Here is an 18,258-nt window from a genome sequence, read left to right as displayed (position 1 = left end):
TTGGGAGTTCAGGACATGAAACTGCAAGTATATATGGCCAAGCAGTGGACCCTGTGGAACACCTGACTGAATATCAACAATCTCAGAGAAGCAATGTTTCAAGTGAGAACTTCAAGGAATAAGAACCAACCAGTCCAAGAAAGCCTGACTCTCATGTATGCTGCAGTAATACAGAAATTAGAATTTGAATCCCAGTGTTTATTCATTTATGTAAAAAAAAACATTCCATTCAGAATGCTGGCAGAAAATGCAAAAATGCCAATAAGGACAAACTTTAATAGTTTGTAAATAACTATTTTAATTTTTTCTTTGGTTGTTCCATATGGCATCATTGAAGCCATAAACCTCATTGCAATCTGTAGTCCCATCTGGTCACTTTGGTCAGCATCCAGTTATTCAACCTCTTAAAGTTCTACGTGTTATGGTAACAGTCCCCCAAACAATACTTTGGGTATTTTTTTATACAAATGATGGAAATATTTCTCACAAAAGGAAAAAGAGTTGTGTGTGTTAAAAAAAAAGATTATCTAGTTCCTTTCTTGTTAGCCAACATTTAAGTACAGTAAGTAGGGCAATGAACCATTGTGATGCCAAATATATATTTTAAAATATATATTTTCTGCTCCAATTATTTAGCAGTGGGTCATACACAGAAATATAATTCTTCTGCGGGTGGCACTCGGCTGAACATCAGCGTCTGCCACCATGAGCAGATTAATTGAAGCATAGCACTGCAAATGAATCACATATGGCTAATATCCTTCTGCTTAACTTCACTCGGAAAGGCCAAAATTACCTTTTGAGAGGCCTACTTTATGACATTTTGCCTTTCCTTTTCTCACAACAAGTCAAGGTCAAAAATTGTGCCTTGTTTTATATACACAGGCTTTAAGGTGTAGCACAATTCACATGTTTAATTTTAATTCCACTTGCAGTTCATCACATAACATTTTAGATTAATTGATTTGGTCAAAGAAGCAAAGGCTACATCTGTCCTGTCTAAGTGATATGTTTGGAGTAAGAATCCAAGCCAAATAGGGCATTTATTTGCATGGAACATGCTTAAGATAGCCAGAGATCTTAGCTTTGCTTAGCTTAGCTTTGCTTAATCAAAAACTGTTCAAATGTGTTTTTAAAGACCTCGGCCAAGGGATCCCCATCTTAAAAGTTAGAAATGGCAGTAGTGCCCTCCAGACAAAAACTGTGGCACAACAGGCAAGTAAAGTAAAAATTATGCTGTTAATCTCTTTAATATGTCAAACCAATGCTAAGAGCATACCGTACAATTCAAAAATAAATTAGTCCCAGTTTTGTAAGACATAAATTCCAAAGAAAATATTTTTACAGTATGTAAAGTGTAGACTCTTACAGAGTTTTGCTGTATAAAAGCAGCAATGGTTTAGCAGAAGTAATATGGTTTTCAATTTTCTAAAGGTTTAGTATACCCTATTAGTGCCCCAGGAGCTACTGTACACGCTGGCTGTTGTCCAGACTGACTGATAGGATATAACAAGAAGAACTTGTTTTTATCAATGACTTCTTTATACTATCTGCACATGGGCAGCATGCATATACAGTATGTGCTTGCTGACTAGAGGCTTCAAAGACATGTTCAGACCAGGAGATCCTTGCATCATCAAGGTGTACAGCAAATCCCTGTTACATTTAAAGAATGCTGCTGCTTTTATAGGGAGAAATCTGAGCACTTTAAACAAGTAGAGATATGTTTCTGTGTGGCAAAGAAAATGGACAACCCACGTTCTCCAGTGTCTGCAGGAATTAATACCCACTCCTTTCATCATTCTTTTGTCTCATGCTCCACCAATCTACTGTATATATTAACAAAATTAAAATAAAAAGGCAAAAATGTGTTTATAGAATCGACTGTTTACATAGCCACCTGAAATCCATTCATTTAATTTTGTTTTTCTCATTACCTGTAGCTAAATATTCACTCACACAGTAAAAGCCAAGTGCTCCACCATTCATTAATTATTCTGCATGGCCTATGTGGAGAGTGGAAATGACCCGGGCTAGCATGGCTCAAGGAAGTCAATCCCTTCGATTGATCTTTTTGTGTGTCATATTAATGACTAGATGCACAGATCCTGAAGATAGTTATTGTGTCAACGTCCATTGTATCATCCAGGATTTTTCACTGTAGTCACTTTAGATTATCCAATATTTATTTATTGTTTGCTAGGTGAGCTGCCAGCCGTGCCTCATTTTATTCATCAGCAAAAACTAACAAACAGATGAGGCCTGCCTGCCGTACTGATCAGAAATGTTAATTGACACTTGGCTGTGCTTGTGCACATGCAACCAGACCATGAGAATGACTCATACAGCCTCATTATTTCAGTTTTATAGCATGAACAGAAAAACTGAGAATTTATATTTGATTCATTGGCAAAAAGTAAATTCTGATGCTGATGACATTTAACTCATGGAAATTCTGTCTTTGTTAAGGTTATTAAAATTAACTTCATTTGCCATTTACAGGCAAGTCTTCCATTGTTGAGCATTTTAAATATCAAAATGAGAATCAAACTGTAATCTCCTGCTATTGTATAACTAATGAACATTGTATAACTAATATAATTAGTTATATATTGTATAACTAATTGAGTCTTGGTAAGAGGTCCAAAGTTATTCCATCACTATGAGGAATTATACTGTAAGTTAGTAGCAAACAGAAGTTATAAACCTATTCTGTTTGTTTCAGGTTTCATTGACCCATTATATAAAATACTACAGTATAAATTAAAGTAATGAAGAACATTATAGCTCAGATGTGTTTTCAATCTTCAACATCATACAGTAGTACATTTCTTTTCTCAATATGTTTTGCTCTCTTGGGTTTTTGGACATAGATGAAAACTTTAAATAAAAACTAAGTATAAAAGGCTTAAATCTAATTAAACTTTTTAAATTCTAGCCAAATCAGATGGACAATAAAGTAGCTTAATAGTAGAGATGGAGATGGAGCCACTATCAAGCACTTCCTGTGAAATTTGCTATTAGTAGCTGGGTAAAGAATTTGATAAAACAACAACTAGTATTTAACTTTTCCACATTTATGATGTCTCTAGCTACTGTACATACACACTTTTAAAGGTTTACAATGATTTAAAAAAACTAAATCTGATTTTGTTTTGGGGTTAGTAAATATGTCAGGAGAGAGTATCAGATCCTCTAAAATGTTGCAGGAAGGAAGGGAAAGGAACAAAGTATTTCAGACCAGTGGTGGGCCTAAGATAACAATAATGTGAAAATTGATATTTCACTTTAAATTCCATTCGTTTTCATTTAATTGTGTTACAAGGTTGGTACCATATTAAATGTAACACCTGCAGTCTGATTTCTGTTCATTGCATTGAGCTTTTGTGGGGAGGGAAACTACTGAAAACAGAATAATTAGAGGCTGTGAATGAAACTGCTACAGCATTCAATTCCCAATGAAAGTTCATTCCTTTTACGTAGATGGAGTCTGTGTCTAAAATCTAAAGTGTAATGTATTTAACAGAAAAAATGGACCGATGTGGTTTTTGGAAGTGGTTAAGGTTATAAAGTATAAATAAATATAATAGTGACTAGACTTCTTGGTACCATGTACAAGTCTGACTGTGATTTGGGAGAAGAACTTGCAGTATCTCTGGACTCCATACATCATTTTTTTATCTACAGAAGTGTTTTCTGCTGCATATTTTTTCCATAACGTAACACGATTTGAAGAACAGTTGCTTCTCATAAAAAATGTGTAAATCAGTGTTGAATACAAGAAACTAAACAAAATCTAAGCAACAGTGCCTAGTAGCTGTTAAGGCTTTGGATTTGTAGGAAATGGGTTCAAGTCCTGGGTAGGACAGTGCTGTTGTTTCCTTGAGTAAAGTCCTGTCCATCACATGATCTAGTGACGCCCTGCTGAATCTAGGATTTCCAAGCCATCACTGTACATGACATTTTGCTCTCAATTGATCTACATGTACTTGGTAAAGGATTAAAAAGGATATTAAATTACTCCCTTACAGTAAAACTAAAGTTTAAGGACCCATTTTCTGTGGTTATGCAATTTTAGCAATCTTAGTTATGCAACCTTTCCAAAGAGAACAGACTATCTTGGTGTACGCAGAACCCTGCCAAATCAAGGACTCCTGATGAGCTGTGTTCTGATACATTTACAAAGAGTTTAAGGCATCATCCCATGGCTGCCAGCACCACAGCCACATCAACATGCTGTAGACTTACGTAACAAACAGGCCCATATTCACAGAATTGAGGAAGGCCTGTTTCTTTTAACAAAAGTATTCTTCATAGGGTAAAACGATTTTCTGAGAGTTTAGACAGCGTCTCTGCCCTCTGCAATGCAGTTAAAGCAGTGTTTAATTTTGCTTTTGCCTGAAAAAAGGAAAAACTGTATTTCATGCATAATCTTAAGGGCAAGACTTGAGCAACTGTGAAAATACCTGCACATAATTTCAACATTTTCATTATGAATATTCACTTCTAAACACCTGAAGTAGGTACAGTATACAGTATGCTGCAAACTGTATGCCATTACTGTTCTTCAAATTTTCACACATTTAGTAAAGATGCATGATAACCTTTGTCAGTTTTTGAGCATTAGACTGATGATTAAATTTCCAAGGTTTGACCAGTCTCCCTTTTGTTGACTTGGAGGGACTGCTAGTACAGACCTAACGTGTTCCAGGAGGGGATTACAGGGGTTTACTGAGTGAGATGAACCATGAGCTTTACAGAACCTCTAAGATTTTACTCCAGAATCTTCATAACCAAATTCTTAGTTTGAATCAAAATAATAAGAAAAAAATTGAAAGATATGTTCTAAAATATCTGACCCTTGAAAATTGGCATAATTGTCAAAAAACGGCAGAGAGATTAGAAAGAAAGGTAACAGTCTGAGAGTAGGTGAAAACTACTGAGTGTACCTTAATTAAACTCCGTCAACTTTTTATTTTTTCTTCTTTAACTTAAACATAGAGTAAAACTTATTATTGTGTGCCCTCACAGCCATTTGGTTTATGGGAAATGGATATCAAACTGGTTATGCGGTACCACTATGATAAAAATACACTATACTGTAGTATAATGTGCAGAATATGTGAACTTGCTATCTAACTCTAATGCTAAACTACTCAATTTGTTGCTATGTAATTAAAAAAGTACATTTCTTTATAAAACCAGTAGAAAAATAAAACATAGCCTATGAACTGAAAATAACAACTACAGTATACTGTAGCTTTTGACATAAATATAGCATTGGAACTGAACCAGATAAGTCTTAATACATGTATGTGTTTTGAAGAAATACCAAATCATGACTCATAATTCAGAGAAAAGTATGGCAGGCCTTAATCATAAATTAAAAAAATAGAAAAGACTTAAGATGACTTTCTCCTCTCTGGAACCCTTTAGAATGGAGACAACCTCAGTTTCACTAAGGGGGTTTCGATTGCTCTTCTTTCCTGTGGCATTATTGCAAACATTGTGAGAACTGCACTCAAACCTTCATTTCTGCGAGTGTACATTACCTATATATAAAATGAAAGTGCTTGACCCCAGTGTCATAATTTACTGCAAAATCTTACAGTCGCTCTAATGGACCCTTTCCCTAAAAGTGCAGGGCTTAAAGAAATGCCTATATATTATGTCGCATTGACTCTGACTTGTCCATTCCATCAAGTGGAAAGCTTGCATTACTGAAACAAATGTTATTAACAAGAGCACTTTTCTTTTCAATGAAAAAGGCACTAATTCTCAACTTCGTGGTGCATTGCAGCATGTCAGTGTGCAGGCATTTAAAAGCAGAGTTTGACTGACACAGGTTTGTAAGAGGTGATTTATGGCTTCTTAATGTGCCATTTGCATGGTGTGGAGAAATACAGACAGCAAGATCAGCAAGAGTTAAACTGATGAAGCAAACATTCACAAGCTGCTACAAGAAAAACAAATCACAGCATTTCACAGCTAAGGTTCTTGGTCTCTTAGCACTGACCTGTTGTAACCGTAAATGAAGTAAAATTGTGCTGCATCAAACAGTGGCTCTGTCTCAGCTAAGAACAGTCATACTAGAATTCCAACTGTTTATGTGTGAGGACAAAAATGATTTTTTTTTTCAGCTCACTGGTCTAAATGGTCATGCCGTGGTAATTCAGGCAATTGAATCAATTGGCCTAGGGGATTGTGAAGTACTTTTATATCTGTGTATTTGTGAGCACAACCTGTGTTTTAAAACAATTCTTTGTTTTAATTTCCATTTCCTTCACAAGTGTTCACATTTCACCTTACCCTGAAAGTTCAAGATGTGAAGGACTGGGCATGACTCACTTCTTGCCCTGTACCTGAAGCTTAGCACTAGCATTAGGCAACGAACATGTCTAGATCTTGTTTGGTTTACTTCTAGGGGTCTGGAGAATCAGAACTGAAAAGCAGTCTAAATTATTACTTCAGAGTCCTCTCATTTTTAAAAATTTTGAGACTGCAAATTCAATTTCAGAACTAATACAATGTTTAAATAAAGAACCTTTTTGCTTCGGCTGTAATTGAACCTGTAGTCCTGAGTGCCAACACAAACTGACTCATTCTTTGGAATCCTTTAAATTTGCCATAATAAATCACGGTAGGAAGCAATTGCTAGGAGATCTGCTGAGGGTCTGAAATTCAACTCTCTTTTGTGCAGGATGTGGGGCGCCCTCAAAGCAGGCTCTTCCTCTGCGCATTTTTGTACCATTTAATCCTGACTCCAACCAGCTGAACAAATGGGAAAATGTTACCACTTATTTAGCTGTCCGTGGAACAGTAGACGAAAGGCTCCAATTCGAGTTGCTTTCACTGTATTTTTTATAGAGCAAATTGACATTGCTTTTCTTATTCTTGATTATTTCTTATTTTGCTCAATAGACATTTCAGTTGCAAAATACAGTTTTGTGTTTGTGTGATTGCTGCTAAAGTTTCAACAGACTGTGGTGTATGATCTAACCAAGATGCAGGGTTTGACATTCTTTAAAGCCTGTGCTGTTAGCAGAACAAACTGAAGTATGTGCCAAAAGTAGCCAGACAAAGCAGTATTAGCTCTATCCACAAATAACGTTACCACAACTGCTAATGTTGACAAAATACAGGCACTTCAAAATACAGAAACGAGAGAAGATGTAGGTGGTTTGATATTTATGTCTGTTGCAATACAGTTTAGAAACTCTCAAGTGTTGGCCTTTCCTACTGTATAGATTATAACAGAGGTTGAGTTTTACCAGGTTGTTCCTTATTATATTTTGTTCTTCTACATTTCTGAGCATTTTCAAATATAAATTTAGGAAATTCACCTACTTATATACAGTAGAACCTGATTTCTACATTAGGACCAGAAAGCATCACATATGATGATCTATTGTCTGTATATTAATAAGAATGTGTTATGTGTGGAGAGCGTCCCTCTCTCTAAGTGCTGAAAGAGACAGAAGTGGCACGAGCATCTGGAGAGGTGTTGGTGTTCAAAGAGGTGAATCTTGTTAACACACGAACAAGCAGCACAACGACTCAGCCGTTGGAAGAACAAACAAGAGTTTCGAAAAATGTACTCATGGCAGTTTTCATTTGGGCAAAACCATGAGGCTGTCAGCATAAATTATCTGTGCAGGGTGATATGTGAGAACATTTCTACTTGTTGCTGCTTTGCCTTCTGCTATTAAATACTACCCTATAACCTGTTTTACTGTTATTTCTTGTGGTGTTATTTACTTCACTCTTTTTTATACATTTCAATTATATTGCAGGTCTTGAATATGACTTTAAAAACAATGCCAAGCGTAGAGGTCAATACTGTTTTATTGTTATCTGCTTTGGAGCTTGCAATTAAAAATGTCAGAGAACAGATTCTCTACTTTTTACTACTTTTACACTGTACCATGCGAAATTCCTTTCAAATGTATCCCAAAAAATACGCAGAAAGGAAGATGATCTGGTCTGTAAGTGTGTTAATTCCACCCTGTAGAGTATCTGTGTGTGTGTTCATGTGCACAATGCTTTTAAATGATCAATTACAGCCCAGAAGTACAGTTATTCCAGAGGTCCTTTGGTTATTGACTTACTTAAACAAGATTCTTTTCCATCAATTGCCCATTCAAATAACCAAACTGGAGTCAAATCCTGTTGACTTCAGTGGTCTCAAACAGAATCGGCGCTGTGAGGAAGCATTTCAAGACAGTTTATTTTTCATTCTCAAGAAACTCATTGTAGCTAATGGTCCCCAGCAACATGCAGCTGGTATTAAGGGCAAAAGGAAAGAGGCTGTACTGGTCAGAAGTCTCTGACTACAGAGTATCTACTGAACAACATTATGTATCACTTTAGCATGTAAACAAGCACATGCACCTACATTTTATTACTACATGTATGTTTTTAAAACATATGTAAAACAAAAACCTATGTTCTATAATTCTGAGGATTGAAATTTGAAAGTCTGGCATTAAAGTATCCTGTATGTTAAATAATGAAAGAGATATAGAATTGAAAACATATGAGAAGAGTGTGAGAATCACACACAGGAAGTGAGAGAGAAGGAACAGAGCCAATAGGAGGCTTAATATCCAATGAATAGAAGAAAATCCACTATTTCAGAACTGGATTCATGTTAAATCAGTTGATTGTGACATCTGCAGTAAACAGAATTCCCATGCACCACACCTACTGGCAGGACAAGTGTGTAGAGAGAGTGGTTTCTTGGCTACAAAATTAAAGGCAGAATACAGTACATATTACAATTTCCAACAATACATTTTGTATAGTTCCTATTAAAATTAACATAGATTCAGCTAGGTAATACATTTTTCTAGCCAAAAAACACATTCTTTAATAATAGCAACTGTTTACCATATTAGATTAGTTTCTAAATATTATTCTCTTGACAAGTTAAAAAAAAAAAACTATAGATTTTTTCATAAGCCATACAGTTGTTCATGCTTTAACATGTTGTTAAACACATAATGTAATTTTGGCTACTTTATCATTTACATTATTTTATTTCCTCATAAAAGAAAAATAATAATTTACTATGAAATGTGTACAACGGTTAGTCTAAGTAAGTAGATAGATATTTAGCTGTTTTTTAAATAATTAAGGTTTCAGATCATAAACAACAAAATCTTAATCTCCATCAGAATACTATATACTGTATTTTTACTACAGCATGCTTTGCTGTTCTTAAAAAAATCTTGGAAATCCAAAAGCAGATTCAGGAAGGTACTCCTTTTCTAAAAAACACAGAAGAAAAAATGCTCCAAACTTTTCTTTTTTCCCTCACCAAAATTGAAAATCAATTTCAGTCAGAAAAGACTTTCACAGTTAATCTGAGCCTCCACCACACTGCCATGTAACTGGGATAAGTGCCTACTGAAAGTGCAACTAAAGCTCCAGAACTCATACAGTAGTTGTACCCTACAGCAAGCATATTAATTTTGTTTAATAAAACACAGTCTATAGTATATATTACCTGTGTCTTTATAAAATTGTTCACTCTTATTTTTGTGTTTAACTAGGATATGAAAGAAACAGTAGAATAAAGCCAAAAAGATTGTACTGCATTATCAAATCTTTAACCTTAAAAGGATTACACTGTAGTTTAGGGTTCAGAAAATAATGCTTTAGAACTGAATAATAAGACAGATTTCAATATATTTATAAGGTTATAGAAACAGCCTTCTGCAGATAGCCCAGTGATAGCCCAGTGTCCAGGCTAGGAATGGGATTAGGTTTTTGTTACAAACATCCAATCAATATACTGTACAGTACAGGTATTTTCTTTTATTGTTACATCACTCTGCTACTGCTTTATTAATGTATTTCATTAATAAAATATTTATAAATGACAATTGCAGTCCCTAATATGAAGTGTTATTACAAAATACAGTTGTCGTAATTTATTTGTAAAGACACTATCCAGATATTGAACAATTAGATATTCTTATGAAACGATTATTGCACATTAAACTTCACTACAGAGATGCTCCTGAATTGACATTAGGCTGACTTAATTTTAAAAACCTAATGCTGCATTTCAATTATGAGCTCCCCAAAGCAGCCCATTCTATTAGCTCATGGATGATGGTTTATTCCAGACAAATTCTGCATTCTGTAAGGTAACTGGTTACACGTCAGAGGATTGCATGAAAAATAAGTAACCTCCAAAAAGAAACATTCTAGAAAGCTCTCTTTCTATACAATACATGCAGTCATTATGTATTACTCTTTTGGAAATTTATGATGACTTGCAAAAGGTATAAAGTCTTAATACAAACCTTACCGAGGGCTTGTTAGACTGTTGGAATGTGCACTCTATTTCTAACTTTAGATGCCTTTTAATAGTCGTTACTATTACTAGTCATAACTTGATAGTCAACAAGTAACATGCTGAACAAAATCATTTGTCAGATACTGTCTTGATCCTACCCTATAGGTTTAGCTGTATCCTTCTTGAGTTCTATAAAAAATAGTTAGCAAACAACACTCACAAGGTTCTTGTCGTTTCAAATTTGTTGTCTTTTTCAATTCCTTAACAAAATGTTATGTGAAATGTGAAAAAAATGGCCAAATAACAAAAGGCCCATGCCATTAAAATATATAGAAATAACAATGTCACCCTGCGACTCATAACTGGCAACCCACTGAAGAACCAACTGTTCTAATCCCCACTGATAGCTGGTGTGTGGGGAGCATGCTGGCTGCAGTCACTTGTGGTGGTGGAGGGGAGTCCCTATTATCAGAAAGCAATTTAACTGGAGTGTCCAGAAAAGCTCTTTATAAGTGTAAGGAATTATTATTGTTATAATAAATAATAGTGGGGATACATGTATCGAACTTTCACCAGCTCTCACTGATATGGAATAATTAACTCTCACTTACTGGTTCCCAGCCTTTCACTTGTTTACCATGGCCATCAAAATATTGTCCATTCTCTGGTATATGATAGTGGTCAGCACACATAAGAAGATCGAAAAGGAAACTTTTTTGCTTCTTTGACTGCACTCAGCCCTTTGCTCCAGCATTGCTTTACACTGCTTTATCTTCTCATTCAGTGGCTGACTGCTTCAGATCTTCTTCAATGGGACTAATACCATAGATCTGTTTTATATTTCAATATACAATCAGTACTCTCACAGTCACATGTACAAGAGACAGACAGCTGTAAAAAACTAGCACACCAGAAGATCTACTGTAAACATGCTCATTAAATGAATGCAGCACCACTAGACAGCTCCAGGTAGGAACTGTGCCTGACCCTCTCTGTCCCAGATGCTCCCAGTGCTTTGGACATACTCTGCATTGGAGAGATTCTGGTTTCTTTTAGGTAGTACACTTCTGGTTGTAACTGATGAGCCTGTTTTAAATCCGCAAAATGTATTCACATAGGCCCATAACCTTATCTATTCTTTTTCTGCTTTCTGTTCATTTCAGGCTTGTTCGTTTCTTTTTTTTCCATTTCTGTTTCTGATTTGTATCTGTGTATTGTAATTCAATATCTTGCCCACAGTTTGCTGACAAAATAGTGGAGATAGCAGAAACGGATCCCATATTAAAAGAAAAAATTATGATAAACTTGGCCAGCAAGCAACTTGGCAGAATTTTAAAAGCAGAGGAGGCCACTCGTCCTTCACTGTTCGTTTTCACCCAAGCATTGTGGCAGTCTGGATCCAGTTGCGTAGGAAGTTATTATTTCTGCGTAAAGAATGGTGACGAACGAGAGGCCATTCAGCCTTTGCAGCTCAACGGTGGGTAGCTTGTTGTACAGCTTATGAAAAGCTCTTATACAAATGTATCGAGACCATTGATAAATAAAGCCTGAAGTGGTATAAAAGTGAATTATTTGTTAGTTATATGACAGTGCATTCCACTCCAAACTTAACAAATATACTCTCCTAGCCTTTTCCATATTTGTCCCATATTCCTAATATTTCTGTATTTTTCATTTTATTTCAATGTGCACTAGTTTTTGTCATTTACAAGGGGTGACAGGGCCGCAGCTGAGTGTAAATTCATTCTGAGTTGATTCTGAAAAAACTAAAATAAAACATGTCATCAGAAAATAAGCAAAACTTAAAACAGTGATAGGGATTTACACAGTATTTTACTGCATACATTCCAGGAGTTCAATATGTGTACAGTATAAATTACATAAATAACCGTATTCCCACTGGAGCAAATCAAAGTATAAAAAAATCATCCGAAGTTTTACATGAAAAAGGACATTTTTAAGCCATAAATACTTCAATAAATACTTCAATATGCACGATAAAAAGTCTATCCATTTTTAAACTGGTCCAGGTACAGAAGTCCTGGACCAGTTTACATACAGTATGTCCCGGTACTGAGTTTTCCAAAAGCAACAGGAAAGGAAGGACGGGGAGAAATGAGGCTTACTGTAAGACTATTCTTCTATCCCCTTCGCCCTAATAATTAGGTACTTCTTCTTTAAAACCGAAGGGTTCTTTTGGGATGATTTCGTTTAGCAGCAACAATATAAAAACGGTGCAAACCGATTTGTCCTGTATAGTGGCTGCAGTTCGTCAGACGGACTTTCGCCTCTGTCGATATTTTTATAACCCTTTTTTCCCTAACTTATGTCACAGTAGGTGCTGAGACAGAAAAGTCTAAAAAGATGAAGGACAGTGACCTGTTTATTTGTTCTGCTTTAAACATGGTCTAACCTAGTTTAGAAAAGTAAAGTAAGAAAAAAGAAACAGCACAGAAACTTCAGCACATTGGTGCACTATCCAGCTTGGGTGCGAATTTGGCAACCAGAAGCATGTCCCATTATTTCCGTGAAAAAATGAGAAATAGCAGCCTAATTGTTAATGTAACTCAACCATGCCTGAAATAAAATACTACTGGAACATGCCACAACCTGTTCTCTGTTAAATTGTGCTACACTGTGTCCTTCCTGCATATTTCAGTCGTGCCTCCAGGCTGAGTCCTACTTTGGACTGTTTCCTATTCCAGGAAAACAGCTACAGCATGTTGCCCGATGTTGCGCGATCTGCTATGAGACCAAGATAAATCCCAGTGTCTGAGCCGTGAAGTAGGCTGTACAGACAATGAACTAATCGCGTCCATTGTCTGTAACACATGTGTCTATCGAAAGCACAACTGTTTTGCAGAGGCAGCTGTACTGTTATTTTTGTCTGCCACTTGTCAGCTTCCACCAGTGTTAAATATGTTATTTTCCGCACTTGTGTCATGTAGACAGATTTACAAATACAGCACAAAGTAGTATAGACTTTTGATGGGCTGTTTTCTTAAACTGTACTTTATTTCACATGAAATGTATGTTCCGTGCAGGCGGTTAAATGTATTTATATACTGTAGGTTGCACATTTAACAAAAGATTTATAGTACAGTATTGTCTCATAACATTAGCATGTACAGTACAGTATGGTCATTACTGCACAATTCGTATAACATTTATAATATCAAAAAGTGATATTTCAGATTTCCTGAATTCTAAATCAAAGCCCCAAAATGTCCACATTATTACGTACAATTATATGTTTTATGCAATTTTATAAATTCTATAATTGTATGCAATACAATTGTATAATGTGTACAAAGTATACCTCTTGCATAATTAAATATTTTTAGCATAACTGAAACTGAAGTAAGCTGTAAGGGGAAGTAATCTATAAAAGTAATATCTATTTTTCATAATGACATTTCTAATATCAAAATCAACCATAGAGCAATTTGTGGGTTCACCTTGATCCATACTGTATGTAATAACGAATAAGAATTTTGAATAATAACAGGCATCTGAAGCGAAAAACATAAAATAAAATCGATTTTGTCACTTGAGGTGTTAGAAAAAGTATTATTTTGAACTAAATGTTTCTGACTAAGGATGCTAAAAAGTAAATCCGTTTCTGTCTTGGTCAACAGTTTGCTTTCACCAGTAGCAACCTTTCAGTCGTTTCCAAAGCAGCTAGAGAGTTCTGTAAAAATATATTGATTCCTGCACCATCTCTTAGGACACTGTAGAATTATATAATTACATTTTCTGGATTTGAACACAAAAATCATAACATAACCTAGTATTAAAAAGCACTTCAAATCCATTAAATTCTTGGAGCCTTCGGTAAATAATATATGTGGTTAAAAACACAGGCAATGAAACGTCTGTTTTCTTTTTAGAAATACATGGCTCAATTCCATCTTCTAACATACTGTTATGAAATGATTTGGGAAATTGTTTAAAAATAGCAGGAAAAGAGACAAGATCATCCTGGCATTTTTACACATTCAGTCTTGGAGTTTCTGTATGGATACATGTCTTGGAAAAACATGACAACCCTTCAATAATTCATAACTGCATATCAAGTTATTCCAGGACACCTGTCAATTAAGCTTTCAGTAGTGTTTCCACACTAGTCAAGTTGCTTCTTGATATCTGTGTCTGCGATAGGTACCTTTCCCAAGCTTTTTTTTTGTTTGTACTGTTGTTTAGTTAAAATCTTTATTATTATACTGCTGTGTTTCCTGCTGTTGTCAGTAAAAGAGTTAATTGCATGGTTGAGTTCTCTGTGTTGGAAAGTCATTTCCCCATTTCCACTTTCTTATCACATGCCTTTGACCGGCTAATTACAAGAGAAGCACTTACCTTAAAGAGGCAGCTGGGAAAAATGAGATTAGTAAACTGATCCCAGTGCATGAACTCCCAGTGTTATGGGGGAATCCTGGGGCTGCTCTTCAATCGAAGGTGAACAATTTGTTAACTTTTACAGCAACTGGAGCTCAGCTGAGCAGTGCCTGTACTGCTTAGTGTCTGCAGACGCCTCCTCAGTGAGATCAACACCTCACTGTGTTCTTGGTCTCTGTGGTGTAATTTAACCCTTCCTGCTCAGTCAGACCTGCAGTTCTAGCAGGAGTCTTTTTTGAGACTTCTAATGATGAGCTCACAGGTGGAATCAGGTTACAGAGGCCAATAGCTGTTAGGCATGTTCAGGAGCATTAAAGAACAAAGGGGAGAACAGCAGGACAGATTCAGAGCTGAGCGTGCAAACAGAAATATAAATCACTCATAAAGACAGCTGCAACAGGGGATAAAGGGTTTCACTTCATGACTTATACAAATATTAAGGCACTGCAAATCTGAAATTAAAACAAGTCAAACACTTTGAATATCTTTATCCAATTTTGCCTATAAATAGGACATACATGTATTGTGTTTAAAGAACAGGACATTTGAAGAATATAACTTTTGTTGTAGTGGTACTGCACTACCAGTGTAATGGGAAAAAATCTACTGTTTGACACAAAATTGGAATTGCCTTCAAGTATGCATGTGGCCGATGCACTGTGGTTGCAGTACTGGGTGGTGGACCTCCCAGTGGGGGCATGTGGTCATGGCAGTGTGAGTCCATCCTGCTGGTGGGTCAGTTCTTTGGTGATGAGGCTGTGCACATCACTTTGAAGCTGTGGACTGTTGTTTGATTCCCGGGCTACTGATTGCCTGCCTACTCCCTGAAGGTCACGTTGGTGTTAGCAGTGGGACAGTGCTATGCAGGATACTGTGCTGTGGTTTGGGCAGGGACAACGTGCTACAGCTAAGGGGAAAAGTGTAATGGGCACGTGGCTGAATGATCTCATCTTTCCAGTAAGGAGGGTTCGAATTCACCAATGGGACCCCCCCCCCAATATAACCCCCAGTGAGTTTCTATGTCAAAGGAGAATTAATATCCAAGGGATCCTGCTAAAACATATTGTTTCTTGCTAGCTTAAGCAACAGAATTGTATTATTTTAACAAACATTTCCTTTGTACCTTCACTCCTAAATAATGGATCTGCCTTTAGACCAAGTAACAGTGCCTATTTAGCAGTATAATAATGAAAGGAACTTTGCTAATGTTGAACAGCCTTCCATTAAACTAGTGCACTATGCACTGCTGATTTCAATGGCTATGGCACTCTGTCTACTAGAATTCAATAAAGACTGCTGAATTAAGAAGAGCTCTTAGTACACGTTTTTCTTTGTTCTGTTTATTTTTAACTTTTTTATAATTCATACATGAAAACATTTAGGGTGGCGTTGTCCAAAGATTCATTTTCATACATATTAGAGGAAAAGGGGGAAATGAAGATAAAGTGTTTGTAAACACGGATGAGCTGCTCTGCTGACACACCCTTATTGCAGAGTACTCAATAGCAAGATGACAGATAAAAAGTGTTTTTGTCCATAAATGTTTTACAGTTTTTCTACTAAGATGTTCCTGGATCTCATCTGGGGCCCCATTGATTCTCTCTAAAAAACACTGCATAAAAGAACTGATTTGGAGGAGTATTCTGACAGAACACTTACTTCCTTTCTTCTGAGGACATAAAAACACACTTTTTCAACTTAACTGTAACTATTAATATTTAGTTTAACAACAGGGGAATGCTATTCTGACAATAAAAAAACCTTTAAAGTTTACCATTTACCATAAAACTAAATAAAAAAATCAATTATTTATTTCAAACAAATGATATATCTTTAACTACTGTATGTAATTATCTTTTACATGTACTGTATAATCATATTTCTATCAAGCTTCTTGCAACCCTTATTTTAGTATGGACATTAAGGGAGGGGTAAGTTCTGAAACTACACTTAGACAAACTTACGGTCTCCCACCCTAGAGGTACATTATCCGTCCAACTCAGTAATTCCTGATGTCTGTATTAACATCTGTAACTGCGTCTTTGGGCTGCCTTTGGTTTTCACCTAAACCACCCACCTAACAAGGAGCTATTTTTACAGGTTGTGTAAGAGCTTGTGCATTTTAGGTCACTTTGCAGTCCCTTCTCTCTGGAGCAGACCCAGATCTGAACCAAGCCATGGAAAGGGAGGAGACTTGCTACAGAATTTTACAGAACCAGTCTGACGACATGATCTTCTCTGCTGGATTATTCCAACACTCATTTACATAGCAAAAATATTCAGGCTTCTTCTTTTTTTTCCAAGAGGTAAATCCAAGCTTATTCATGCTGCAGATGGCATTCAATTGGATTTAAAATAAAAGCACTAGGTTGTTATGGTGATAAGCAGCAAATGGGTACAGCTAAGGCTTGCTTACAAAATAGTTTTGCAGAAGTGAAGTGAGGGTGCAGACATTCAGAAATAACTTTGCAGAAGTGCAAACTGGGTTTAAGATCTCTTAATGCTCTAGATTATTATATACTGTATACTGTATTTTATATGTATGTCTGCAATACTGTACTGGGTAAAGTGGTTAGTAAATGCTGGAGAAAAAATGTATACTGTACATATGGATGTATTTTGTTTGCTTGTAAATACAAGTATGATTTATACAGTAGGTGATGCAATTCAGAATTTGGATAATGTATTTAAAACTTACTAGAACTCATTTCCTTATTTGTCAGAATTGGTCATTACTTTTGCTTATGGGTGTGCTGGAATGTGTGTGGGGGTGAATCTCTGGAATGTGAAAGGATCAAAACTATTTTGGCCACCAAATAACCCTTTTAATTCTGACAGGAGGTCACATGGAAATAAACACAGCTTAAATCTGTAATTAAGATGGAAATTTCCACCGACTACTTTATTAAGTTCACTTGACTTTGACTTTGTGAAGCTAATGGTCTATGAAGCCACACCTTCAGATGAGATAATAATTGTCCTTTGGTAACTGTTACTATGTAACTATTGATGTTTTTTAGACAAGTTTCAAATACTGACAAGTTCCCCATATATAATCAGTAGTTAAAGCATGAATGACTGTACAGTATGAGCATTTCAGACTATTTTTAGAACTGTTTCCTGGCTCATTCCTAGCTCATTTTTGTGAAAGGTTAATTGAGATACCAAGTGCCCCTGTGCTTTCAGTAAGCCATTAGTCAAGCAGATACAGAAAAAAATGGATTTAGTCTAAAAATCACAAATATATTGCTTATACAGTATTAATGCATATATAAAAGTGCATTTCAGATGTCATGTGTTCATGTGTTTATGTGATAGTAATAAAATGCTGGACTTGCAAGCAGTGTTATGTTGAAATTAGCAAAAAAGAAACATACTGTAAATCACAAAATGTTATTCCATGGTGCATTTAAAAGAGAAATATAATGAACAGCTATTATTTATAGAGTACAATTAGAGTAAAGCATTCATAGTGTAAAGTTAATTTGTACAGTATTATGCCTGTGTGTTAAGAAATACAACTGTATGTTTGAAGCCATTTTTATTTGCATTTTTAG

The 18,258-nt window shown here is 35.8% G+C and overlaps 1 protein-coding gene across 1 annotated transcript in view; it reads right to left on the bottom strand.

Moving 5' to 3' along the window:
• The window catches only part of si:dkey-87k14.1 (leucine-rich repeat transmembrane protein FLRT2), a 33,494-nt gene extending 18,624 nt beyond the window's left edge, over positions 1–14,870 (bottom strand). Inside the window, exon 1 of the mRNA XM_015350071.2 lies at positions 14,663–14,870. The gene's annotated coding sequence lies outside the window, so the exon portion shown is untranslated. The remainder of the gene's footprint in view (positions 1–14,662) is intronic.
• Between the last annotated feature and the right edge of the window lie 3,388 nt (positions 14,871–18,258).

Source organism: Lepisosteus oculatus, chromosome 8, assembly GCF_040954835.1.
Source record: "Lepisosteus oculatus isolate fLepOcu1 chromosome 8, fLepOcu1.hap2, whole genome shotgun sequence".
NCBI classification, from domain to species: domain Eukaryota; kingdom Metazoa; phylum Chordata; class Actinopteri; order Semionotiformes; family Lepisosteidae; genus Lepisosteus; species Lepisosteus oculatus.
This window is presented reverse-complemented; position numbering and strand designations above follow the sequence as displayed.